Raw genomic sequence first — 13,047 nt, 5'->3', positions numbered from 1 at the left:
ATCCAGTGCACAGAAAGGGTCTACTACTGACCTTGAAATTAAAGTTTTTCTTCAAGCAGGAGGAACAGTAAGTTTCTCTTGCCATGTGACCCACCTCTGTAAAGTCACCCTGCAATGGAGCTGACAGTCTTTATCAGCAGAAAAAAAAGAATGAAGGCTCCAAAAAGTTGAGAGAGAGAAGAAACACCAGGCAATTCTACATGACCCTTAGCTAGTTTGCAAATACAGTTTCTTTTCAACTAGAATGGGAGTGCCTGACAAAATAAGTACAGAAAAGCGTTACTTGGACATTACAGCTTGTCTCAATATACCAAAAAGCCCCCAAATGCTTTTGGGACACAGTGGTCATACACAGACTCTCAATGCCTCTGACCATCTGGCCTGTCATGACAAAATTCCTTCTAGAGGCAGAATACAGAAAGAGACCTTTGCTCAAACCTGCCCAGGCCTCCACAATCACAGCTGAGTTCCCTTGCCAAGTGGTTTTTATATTTTCTGCTTGAATACACTGAATAATCAATCTCTGACTTTATAGTTTGCAGTCTGCAGGGTGTAGACACCTTCCTGCACAGTTCAATATAACTTTCTGCATTGGTGAATGTTTTCCAGGAAATGAAGAAAAATTTTGAGGGGTTGCAGGCACCTGTTTGATTTCTGAATGTCAGAGACTGCTAGCGGCTGTCTGACATATTTCTTGAGCAAAACATATATTGGCCTCCCCTGCTCAGCCAGTATTCTCTCTCCAGTCATTACTGCTCCCCATTCATTCTACCTTGGCCATTTACTGCTCTACCTCAGGAAAATGACAACAAACATACATGTTAGAGCTCTTTGGTGGGACCTTAGCAAGAATGTGACAAGATAGGTTTAGTGTGACAACATATTGGAAAGTGAATATAATGTCAAAACATTCAGTCTAGAAGTCAACAAGTCTTGAAGGGAATGAACTAAAATCTGCTGTTTTAGAAAGCCCTATGCTGTGGTTCTAGCAAAAGAATCTAATCCACATATTTGTAACCTCTAACCTAATCTCTAACCCAAACTTCCTTATGAAGTTAACCAAATTGGACCATTCTAACGTCTTACTCTTTCTCAGAACTGTAATTCACTTGCCTCATATAATTTTTCAATTCTGTCCTAACCTTATTTCTGAAGTAGTTTATCATGTCCAGAGCATTTTTTTCTCTCCAATCTTATTTAATTTCTGCTCTGAATTCTTCGTAGTTTACCAACTCAAAACCCACAACTAGTCCCACCTGAAAAGGCAATTAAGCACACTGAGCCATTTATCAGCTTAGGAAGTGTGAGAATTATATTGTATATGGCATATATAAGCATCAGAAAATATAAACCAACTGATTTATAAGCAACAAAGCGTTGAAGTTCTTAATAAAATCATAAACATTTCTGAGAATTTTCTTTCTTATTTTTCCATAGCTACGGGTGATAGGTTTCCATAACAAACATGTTCTCTAACAAAGCTGAGTTTAAAATGAACCTAAATGTTGAAGAAAGCTATCCATAGTGCACAGAGATGACTATTGACATAAGAGCAACAACTGAATCAATAACTAGAATTCAATGATCCAGACCATAAGGGTCTGATTGTTTGGGGCTTGATTAGTAATAGCTAATGCTTTTGTCTTTTCTGTGCGATTCTACCAATGTATAAATAGATTTCTGCAGAAAATTGAAAGAATAGTGCACATTATTTATCACTCACTGTTTGACCTCAGATGTCTTGGGAAGAAGGTAGACAAGTCATGTTCTACTGTCCGCGTTTATGATGCCAGCTAATAGTACACTGCTAAAAGGATATAGTGATGTATTTTTATCAGCTGAGCATGAAAGATAAAAGCACATCCAAAAACCTGTAGTGAAGTAATTTAAAAATGTGTGAGACGCTCTAGAATTTTCTAGTAGTTTTTAGTAAGTTTGCAGTCAAATTGCCATCCCTCCACCACAATGCAGTTTATAATGTGTATATGTCATTTACTCTTGATTACACTTTTAATGATAGTATATCTTCTCACAAGTTATTTTATTACGAAGCTGGCCATCTGTTTTGGCTGTCTGATCCTGTTAGAGTAAAAATTTAAGTCACCTTATGGTTTAAAATATTTAAAAATATACTTTTCTCTCTCCAGAAACCAGATTCTGTCTCTGTTTCTCTGACTAGCCTTTTTTTTTAATGTTATTGAGAAAAATTTCACTGAGCTGTTTTTAAAATTTTTATATGTTTTAGCTCTTATTTTTTGTTCATTCACTTTTTAGAGGCTATGGCAACATAACAGCACTGGAGACTGCAAAGGGTTAGCAGCTGCATGACTGTCGTATAGCCTAAGAATAAAAAAGGAAGAGATGTTTTCACTTCCAGGCTGATTAAATCTATGTTAAACTTAATGAAAATTATTACCTCATGTATTATTGATCAGATTTGTGATTTTTAATTTTCTGGAAAACAAAATGAAGTGTAAGAACAAGATCTGGAAATAATAATGCCTGACATTTACCTCTCCTCCCTAGATGACAAAGCTGATCACTTCTTTAAATCTGAGTGCACAAAAAGAGGACCTTATACCTTACATAAAAATAGCAGCTGTATGGCATTATTCTTCAAATCTAAACACAGCTAAGTTGACCAAAAATGACATAAAACCATCAATTAGTTCACCATAGTTTATAAAACACTGACAAATTCTAAGAAATTGTGTTTTTCTCCCAACATTTTGAACTTAATCATTCTGCAAGAATGCTGCAGAATGCATTTCTTGCTATTTGAAAATTATGGAGACTTCCTTCCTGGGCTTTGTCTCCAAGAATATTTTTCTGAGAATGAAATCAGAAAACAATGGAGAGCTACAAGCTTTTAAAAGTACTAAAGATGGGAGTAAATAATATCTGTGGTTGATCATTTGCTTTTGAGAATGGATTTTAGATAACTATTAGTTTTATGAATTATAAGTAGCTATGTTTGTTGAGTCTTAGGGTTTGCAGTCTGTACCTTCCTATAGTTTTCACTGCAAGGTGATAAATAGTTATTTTGAAAATTATTTTGGACAACCACATTATTGCTTATCAATGCAGTGACTTTCAAATACTTGTTTTAATATTGAATTAAGTTTTCATAAAAGATAAAGTTTTTTTAAATACTGCAATCTGTCTTGAAAGATGTTTTATATATACAAATCTTAAAGATATAATCCAAAACCAAGAGCTAATTACAAAGTAGTTATGAACTGTTCTTGAGCATATTATGATTATAATTTATGTGTTTCCATATTGTTGCATGCTAACAACAGACATACCCTTATATTAAATTAAAGGTAACATTGTGTCTTTATTTCATTGTTTGGTGGAAAGCTGCTAATGTTTGAGCCCACTAGCCTTTGTCAGGCCTGATATGGCTTACAAAGGAGACATCTACTTAAAGACGCTGCCATCAGCTTGAGTTTATGGCAAATAGAATTATTTAGAATTATTCCAAATCTTTCACTGACTTAGAAAACTGGCAATTGTGAATGTTTGAGGGGTTTTTTCCTCCTTTTTTTTTTTTTTTGCTAAAACATTTCTTTTCATCACTTTTGTATATAAGGCTTCTCTTCTTAACAAAGTACAAATAAATATCATCAAAGTTAATCTTTGATAGGCAATCTCTTTAAACCATGCAATTTCCTACTGGTGTGAAAGAGATTTTCTGCTAAGTAGAACTGCAGCTACTCTTAGATAATGTTACAAGAAATCTGATTTTGTATTTCAGGTTCTGAAACTAAGCAAGACAAGTAATGCTTAGCAAATAGGGGGAAAACTTTTGAAAATAAATGATGTAGTTTTTCCACTTTTTCACCACCTAGAGAAGACATTCATAAGACCTATGAGATGTAATGGGGTATTGTCTGATAAATAATATTTAAATCTGGATCACTACACACAGTTGTAAAAATATCTTCTTTCTCACATTTTGGAATTTTGTCTTCTCCTCGAAGGCAAGTCTTTATCTTGTAAAGTCTTAATCTCATTGAAAATGGAAACATATCAACTGCTCCTACAAGTTCAGAAAATACTTCACTAATGACTTTAATTCTGAATAGAAAGTTCTCATATACTACAGTGATCGGTAAAAATGTCCTGAATCGTAGGCAGCATATTTCAAACTTAGTCTTTGACAAATGTTAATCTAAGGCACAGTTTTTTCATGTACTAAAATTGTATTAGCTATGAAGAAAAGATTTAACAAAGCATGAGATAATAAAGCTAAGCAGCAGTAGAAGATAAGTTTATTAAAATTAGAATTCAGTCATTTTTTTGTTTTCTGTATCTCTCACAACTTCTACTAAAACAATATTTAAACAAAATAATGAGTATCTATTAAGTACTCTTACAATTTAGTTATCAAGAGGCATAATGATACAAAACTGGGAGGGGTCGCTGATACACCAGAAGGCTGTGCTGCCATCCAGCGAGACCTGGACAGGCTGGAGAGCTGGGCCCAGGGGAACCTGATGAGATTCAACAAGAGCAAGTGCAAGGTCCTGCACCTGGGGAGGAACAACCCCAGGCACCAGGACAGGCTGGGGGCTGAACTACTGGAAAGCAGCTCTGTTGAGAAGGACCTGGGATGCTGGTGGACAGCAAGTTGACCCCGAGCCAGCACTGTGCTAAGGGTATCCTGGGCAGCATTAAAAGGAGTGTGGCCAGCAGGTCAAGGGCGGTTATCCTCCCCCTCTACTCTGCCCTAGTGAGGCCGCATTTGGAGTGCTGTGTCCAGTTTTGGGTTCCCCAGTTTAAGAAGGACAGGGAACTGCTTGAGCAAGTCCAGCTGAGAGCTACCAAGGTGGTCAGGGGGCTGGAGCATCTCCCTTGTGAGGAAAGGCTGAGAGACCTGGGTTTGTTCAGCCTGGAGAAGAGAAGGCTGAGGGGGGATCTCATCAATACCTATAAATATCTGAAGGGCGGGTGTCAGGATGATGGGACTGGGCTCTTTTCAATAGTGCCCAGCGACAGGACAAGGGGCAACGGGCACAAACTGGAACACGGGAAGTTCCAGCTAAACATGAGAAAGAACTTCTTCCCTGTGCGGGTGCCAGAGCAGGGGCACAGGCTGCCCAGAGAGGCTGTGGGGTCCCTTCCCTGGAGACATTCAAAACTGTCCTGGACGCGGCCCTGTGCCCCCTGCTCTGGGGGTGCCTGCTCAAGCAGGGGGGTGGGTTGGACAAGATGACCTCCAGAGGTCCCTTCCAACCCCTACCACTCTGTGATTCTGTGATAAGCATTCCCAAATGAGTTTATAAATTATTTAATTAAAAATATTAAAAGTATAGCAATAAAATTATTTGTAAGTACTTAATGCAGTGAAACAATGGGTTTCGGTTTCTCCTGTGCCAACAGTATCTTGATGACTACACAAGAAAAAAAAGGGAATAATCACATTATTGTCCAATAAGGAAGACAGCCAAAGCACTTCTGCTCCATGAGTCATTGATCTCATCAATAGATTTAGACTGCCCAGAGAGGCACATTCTATTCACCATCTCAGGAAATGTTATTTATCATTTAACCGTTGGGATGGTAAAACTTCCCCTTTTATCTCTTGCAATAATAGCGACGAAGGTATTTATCTTAAAAGGAACAGTGACAGTACTTGAATGTAACCCTATAGCTGTAAATTTCTTTTCTAATAAAGTAAACACTGCATTTTATATTTTTCTGTTCAAGATAATTTTCTTTTCTTTCATAAAAAAGACTTTCCTTTGATTATAAAGCTGCAGACTGAGACTAAACTGTGAAACTGATACATTTGCACTTCTTCTATATCACTTTGATGGAATTAATTAGAATTCCTTTATCACTGTTGTTCTCCTGTCTCACTTTCACATTTCTGTTTTAACTGTCTATATATTCAGGAGTTAAAGAATCTAACTCACATAAGCAAAATCATCTTCAAAGGAGCACAATTCTTGGAAACCTGTTTTCTTCCTTTCCAGAAAAGACAATAAATTAGGGCAACATCTCAAGCAAGCATCTTTGGTTTTCTATTTATCAGCTTTTATATTTGTAAAATATGACTATTGACAAAACTCCTTTCATAGAGCTCTTTGTGATCTGAAGGTAGAAGGTTTTACATAAAAGTTATTTATTGCTTAAATTTGATGTTGGAACATAGTCATATTTAATATTATTCTGCTCTCATAGCTGGCATTGAATTGTTTCCTAGAAGTCAATATCAGGCTTCCACACATGTCGCTGGATGCTAGCTACAGTCCTAGAGCTCTAGTAAAAGAAGAGTACCATATACTGGGAGACATGTTCTGAAGCTCTTCTAGTTGCATCTATCAAGAGGAGAAATAGTAGGGTGAACAGAGATAGTAGTGGCCTAAAAGAGAGGGAGAGCAAAACCAAGTTGCCTTGGGTTCCAAAATGTCTCAGAGTTATGTCTCTGGGTTCCTGTATTATTTCTAAATATGACCATAGATCTCAATTCTGTAATGTCAACAGGGAGAATTTGTTTGTCGATAACATATTTCAAATCACGTCATTTAGATGGGGACACTAATTTGTGTTCCTTGCTACCATGGCTTTTTATGCATTTGACAAAAGGCTATCACTGAAAGAAATGCTTACAAATCACACAAGCAGAACTCAGATTTCCTCTCTGGAGACAAGTGGACGTGAGACGACTCATCCGGCATGAATAAGCTGCTTCAGAAGGAATGAAGATTGCCCTAATGCCTAAACTACTCTATAATCCATTGAGATGAAAGATGTGACGCTGCAATCCCTCAGACCGAGGCTACAAAACTTTGTCTCTCACTAGTTGGAACAGTGTTCATTGCTGCCTTGTGATTCAAGAGCCGAGTGATAGCTGTTTTATGTTTGCTTGTGTTTTTTAAGGGACAAGCTCTGCTCAGGTTCCTGACATTGCAAGAGTGTACTCTCCATCAGTTTGGACAGTTAGCACATATATCCAGATTCATTCCACATCACCAAGGTGCTTAAATTAGTGGCCTGATCATCTTAGACTTCCTGGACAGTCAGTGGAATAAGACAATCTTCCTAATCTGCCTCTTTTCTCTTTTAACTGATGATGAAGGTACCTGGGCTCCTAATTCAGATTAGATACTTCATTTAAAAAGAGATGGAAAGAGTTGGAGCTTTGACATGCAGTTTGAATCAGGTTTCTAGATGAGACAGAAGTTCATGTCTCTGTCTTATTAATTAGTATTAGTCTGCTCATGCGAGCATTCTGATGCAGTTATGTTTAGCACTGCTGGGTTCAGAAGCATACCAGTGACATTTGAGATGTGGTTTGCAAACTCCTGTCTGCAGAGAATGAAAGTCAGGATAACCAAATTGTTACTAGAAACTAATATTAGAATCTCAAGGGGTGTGTTGAAAGAAGAGATGGTAAAAAGAAAAAGAAAAAAGTATTTGGCAATCTTTGGTTTGACGAGACCTTACAAAAATATGTTCTTCCAAGATAGGGAAGGTTGAAATGGTTTTACACCATTGTCGTTTGAGACACAAACCACGGACTAGACAGCAACTTTAAATCCTAGAATGGAGGAAAATAGGGAGCAGTTATTCAGGTATTTTATCCTGCAAAGCGTCAGAGAATCACAGAGTGGTGTAGATTGGAAGACACCTTTGGAAGTCATATTGTTCAATGCACTTGATCAAGTGGGGTGAGCGAGAGCAGGCTGCCCAGGACTATGTCCATATTACTTTTGAATATCTCCATTATTATGTTGATGAAGGGACAGGAGAATATATGTTCCTTGGTGTAAATTTGACAAATTATCAAAAGATCAAATGTTCAATAATATTATAACATTGCTGCTTAATAATAAAAGTAAAATAATTTCTTACTTCTACTGTTAGCCTGTTCTAAGACAATCTAATTCAGCATAATTAACATTGAACAATTATCTCCCGTTCGTTTTGTATAAGCTGTGTAACTACTGATTTTCATATACAAAGCCAAACTCTTAATTTACATTTTTATGTTGGGCATAATTTGATTTACCATTTCTCCTGTTTTCCACAAAATGTGCTAATGATATGTATAAAATTGATGAATACATATTCAAAAAGCCAAAGAACAGATCTGAAGAATCCCTATTTGGCTGCAGCATGCAGGGCATATCTATCTCTGTTAGAAAAATGTCATTTCCCATATGAGCTGTGCTAATGTAGTACTTGTCATCCTAAGCTTCTTTTTGCTGTGCAGTTGGTCAGCCTATTGCATCTGCAATCGTTATAACCCTCAAAAGACCAGCCTATGTCATGGCATTTTCAGAGCTCTCATCATCCAATCAAGCTAAAAATACCGAAAAAAAGCAGGTTTTCTTGCAATATTACAACACCCCTGCTTCTGCCCCAGATGGAGATGAAACTAAAGTGTGACTTCAAAAATGGCAAAGAAAAAGTGTGACAGACAGAAATGACAAGGCTTTGTCTGCAGCTGGTGATACAGTAAAGTGAAATGCCTTCCCATTGTCCCTAAGCAATATGTGTAGGGTTAGCTATGCTATATTACTTGAACATATTAGTTGAGCTCAGTTGCACCATAAGCAGAGAAGACTCACATAATCTGCACATATGTATTAGTCTCTCAAACAGTAAGACAACTGCATGCAGATTATTTTTTTCCCCTTTGATTCTGACATCTGTGAATATAGGAGGCCAAATGCAGCAGTATAAAAATGTCTTGGTCAGCCAGACTGCAATGGTACTACCCTAGGCAAGTGTTTTGCCTTTTGCAGTTCAGTAGAACATAAAGATATACCAATAAAGCTCTGGACTGTTGGAAGTAAACTTCTTTGGTAGACTTCTTCTAATTAGGTATCAGGAAAAAAAATCACAATGAAAGAAGTCAGATTGGAACAAGTATCTTGTTGCTTGAGATGTTAACAGTGCCCTGAACAACCTGATCTGCTTCTGACCTGATCTGAGCTGCAGGTTGGACCAGAAGACCTGAGGTGCCTCCCAGCCTAAATTGTTCTGTGAGTCTATGATTCCGTGCAAGTAAAGTGCATGAAATTGTTTATCTATTTGTTTTTAGTTGTTGACTATACTAATACTACTTCTCCTTAAATGCTTTATAAACAAATTGGGTAAATAATTACTGATAATAATATCAGACAAGACATCTAGGAAACATTTCTTGATGTTGCTTTGCCAGATAACTTAGGAAACTAGTCTACTTCAGAGAACAGTTATCCGCAGTTGTCTCAGTCCTCAAAGAGAAAAAAGGTTTTAATAAGTAAAAATATGGTGATATGGAAATGCCTAAAAAATCCATTAGCTCTTCTGCTGAACCAGTGCCTTTCACTTTACCCTCATGAAAAAGGAAAAAATCCTGGTTTGTCAAAACTTTCTTGGCAAACTGATATCACAATCAACTAATTCCCTCCAATACCTATCCATCTTTCAGTATTTAACCTACCATCTGTTCCGTCCTACCTGAAGCCCCCTAAACAAATAAAAGAGATCAAAACCTAATTGTTTTTTGCTGTCTTTCTAGGCATTTATGTATACATATACCTAATCTTTCAAACAGCTCCCACATAACCAAAAAAACCAAAATACTCACATTAGAATATAATGGGAAAGCACATTATGTCACAATAATCCAATTCATACTGCTGACTTGCGTAGACAATTCTGTACGTAATGTTTCTTAAGGATGAAATGAAGTGACTGAAAAAATCTCTTTTTACCATTTAAGAGGTATTTTTGTTCTATGCAAGTACCTTTTTGACTACACAGGGCTCCAGTATAAAGCCAAAGACATGGCTGTTAAAACATTCTGCATGATTGCTAGGAGGGGAAAGAACACGGACATCATTGTGGTGATCGTTACCAACCACCTCTCAACAGGATGCAGAGAATGAAGGCTGGCAGCCAGAGGCCTTCTGCTGTTTGCTGAGAGCCTCCTCTGCACAGGGGATTTCAACCATCCAGACATCTACCAAGTCAACAGTGTAGTGCAAGTAAGCCAGGAAGATTCAGTGTTGTGTTGATGACAGATGACAGATCCCAGAAGGACCAGCCAGCCTAACTGGCTGGCTAACGCTAGCCGGCTAAAGCTAACATGAAAAGAGCTAACATTATACCCATCCTCCCTAAATGCAGAAAGGAAGGTCCAGAGACCCAGAGATTCAGTCTTGGGAAAAATTACAGAATATGTACTTCCACTGTTTCCAAACACGCTACAGACAAGAAAGTATCAGAAAGATATGAATTTACCAAAGTCAGATCAAACTCGACCAACCTGATTGCCCTCAACTGGTTTTGAAGAAAAGTGGAAAAGAGTCAATATAATGTACCCTGAAAAGTCCTTTCATAAGGGTTTTTTGACACAGTCTCTCATTTCTATTCCCTTTTAAGATGAGGAAGCATGGGCTGAATGAATGCATGATTAAACTATTTAAAAATCATCTGAACAACTGGTTTCAGAAAATATTAATCAATCATTTGTCAACCAGCTAGTGACTACTGACAAGCAAAGAATCCCACAGATGATATCGGTGCCAACACTTTTCTATATCTTCATAAAACAGAATGCATACGCAACAAATTTGTGGATTTGAAGAGTCCTTATTTTCTACCCTTATATCCTTGGTCAAAATAAATGTCTATATGTACCAGGAATGTGAATAAAATGCTTGAAGAAATTTTCTAATTTTTGGGGGCTTAATTCCATGATATTGTTATCATATAACAATTAAAGTAGTATGCATCCTGAAGTTTGAATATGGTATGGAACACAGCATATCCTCCATAGACTCTTATCTGCTCTTTTTATGGTCATGTACTTCTGATGTTTAATATCATAAGATGCCACAACACACTGGTTGACAACATAAAACCCAATATAAATTGAAATAATTATGTAGAATGCTTAGCGAAAACATTTCCCTGGATTTTGCTATAATTCATTAGGAGAGGATGCAGTAATTTGAAACAGATAGCATTAATGACAAAAGATAACTTTATCTGAACGGAGTTGTGAGTACTCTTACTTCAGAAATATCGTGTGTGATTTGGTGTTCACTTATAAATATATAATTCTCTGAATATGGATAACTGAGCCTCCCCCCGCAGCATTTGTAGAATACTTAATGTTTCAGTAATTATCTCAAGACAAATAGCCTTTCATGGATAGCTTCAGCATGAACATCTTTCTCTCTTTGAAACCAGTACTTTGTTGTTGATTACAGAGATCAAAATTACAATAGAGAAATGTACAGGGGAAGGAAACCTATACTTATGCAAGGTGGTACCTCCCTCCCTAACGACCATGGGACAATCCAAAACTCAATGGGAAGAAATCCTAGACTGACAGACCCTGAAAATGCTAACTCTGTAAGAACAAGCAATGAGTGTCAAGCTGGAGTCCATCGCAGACACTCCCAGAATTTTCTGCTACCCCTCTAAAATCATATGGACCTACATGGCAGACAATCTCATCAAAGAGGGTAATAAGTAACTCTTCCTGGCTCCCAGACTGGGGCAAGTGAAACAGACAGAACAAAATGGGCTTTCAAAAAAAGGCATTTTATTTTCTTCTTTAAGGGAAAACAAAGAAGAAAAAGAGGCTATAAATATGATTCCAAGAGAATTTGAACAATCCTGAGTTGTGTTTCTGATCTATCTTCATATTATTGCTGGCCCACGAACTGTACAGGTTGTGTGGCTTGGCACCACTGGGCAATGATATCTTTACATCTAGAGTAAGAGTAGAGTTGGCCAAGATGGAACTGCAAATGCATAGGTGGCTAGAGGCTGTGACATTGGTATCAGCTATGCATACTGGTTTTTTTTTTTTAAATGAAGCTTCTGAAGGATCCTTCAGTTAATTAGGGGGCTTCTTATGTGCATGTGATATCATGGCCAGGACAGCAATAGCAGGGCCGGACACACCTGTCGGACAGTGACTGAGAAAGTGCGTTTCAATGCAAGGCCATGGAAACAATGAGGAATGGTTGGGTGGGGTAGTGACACCATGTTGATTTCTGGAACATGTTTTGCTGGTTTTGAGACTTCTCCTGGTAGTAATTTCCCCATGACAGAGATATACAGATTACCTGAAGGTGCACACTAGAATATGTTGCAAAATCTAGCCAAAAATATATATTTAGGTACCTCTCATGATACCTTCATATGTGTGCCAAAGACTGGATGTTATGGCAAATGAGGGATTTTGGCTTCAAAATGTTTTTAGTGGCAATGCGCAGCAAAGCCCAGCAGCTAAAAGTAGTAGAATAGTAGTAGAATACTTCTGATGTAATGCATGTAGCGACTTTTCTATCTTCTGATAATACATATATTTAGTAATTTAAACTATGTCTATTCCATAAGTTTTGGTATACTATGCCCATTATATTGTCTTTTAGAAGAATATAATGACTGACACTCCTTACCACTTTTGAAAATATTTAGCCAGACGTTTACTTCAATTTTGACACTTGGGAATGTGAATGACTTATGAAATTGGCAACAAAATGTGAATCCGGAAGAAACAAGCAAACCAAATAGACTTTAAAAACTTTCCCATAAAATGACTGAGTCAGCCAGAATGGCAAATTCTGGATTTTTTAAAGAAGAACTAGAAAAACCTCAACCAAAAACACAGGGCCAAAATTAGTTTTAGCTACCTGACAAAGATTTCAGGTAAGGATAAATGTAAGAAGCAATTCTAAAATTGTACAACCTGTAAGAAAAAACATAAAAAACAATCCAGCATTTGCAAAAAGCCGAAGTGATCTTATAGTTTCAGCATTTTGCTTTCTCCCTGTTAGAACTGTTTCCATAGTCTCCAGGAGGAAATGAAAGTAATTTTTAATTTTTATCTTAAAACTAAACCAAACCAAATCAAACTTGTGAATTAGCTGAGCGGACACCCACTAAAATAAAACTTGCCCTGCGATTTTCTTTCTATACAGCCCAGAACCACCAGTATGGCAACGTAAACTTTTAAATGGCTAATATATATTGAAATACAAGTTTTAAGTGAACATTTAAGGATCATCCTCCTATTGTAGA

Source organism: Phalacrocorax aristotelis, chromosome 9, assembly GCF_949628215.1.
Source record: "Phalacrocorax aristotelis chromosome 9, bGulAri2.1, whole genome shotgun sequence".
Classification (NCBI taxonomy): Eukaryota; Metazoa; Chordata; class Aves; order Suliformes; family Phalacrocoracidae; genus Phalacrocorax; species Phalacrocorax aristotelis.
This window is presented reverse-complemented; position numbering follows the sequence as displayed.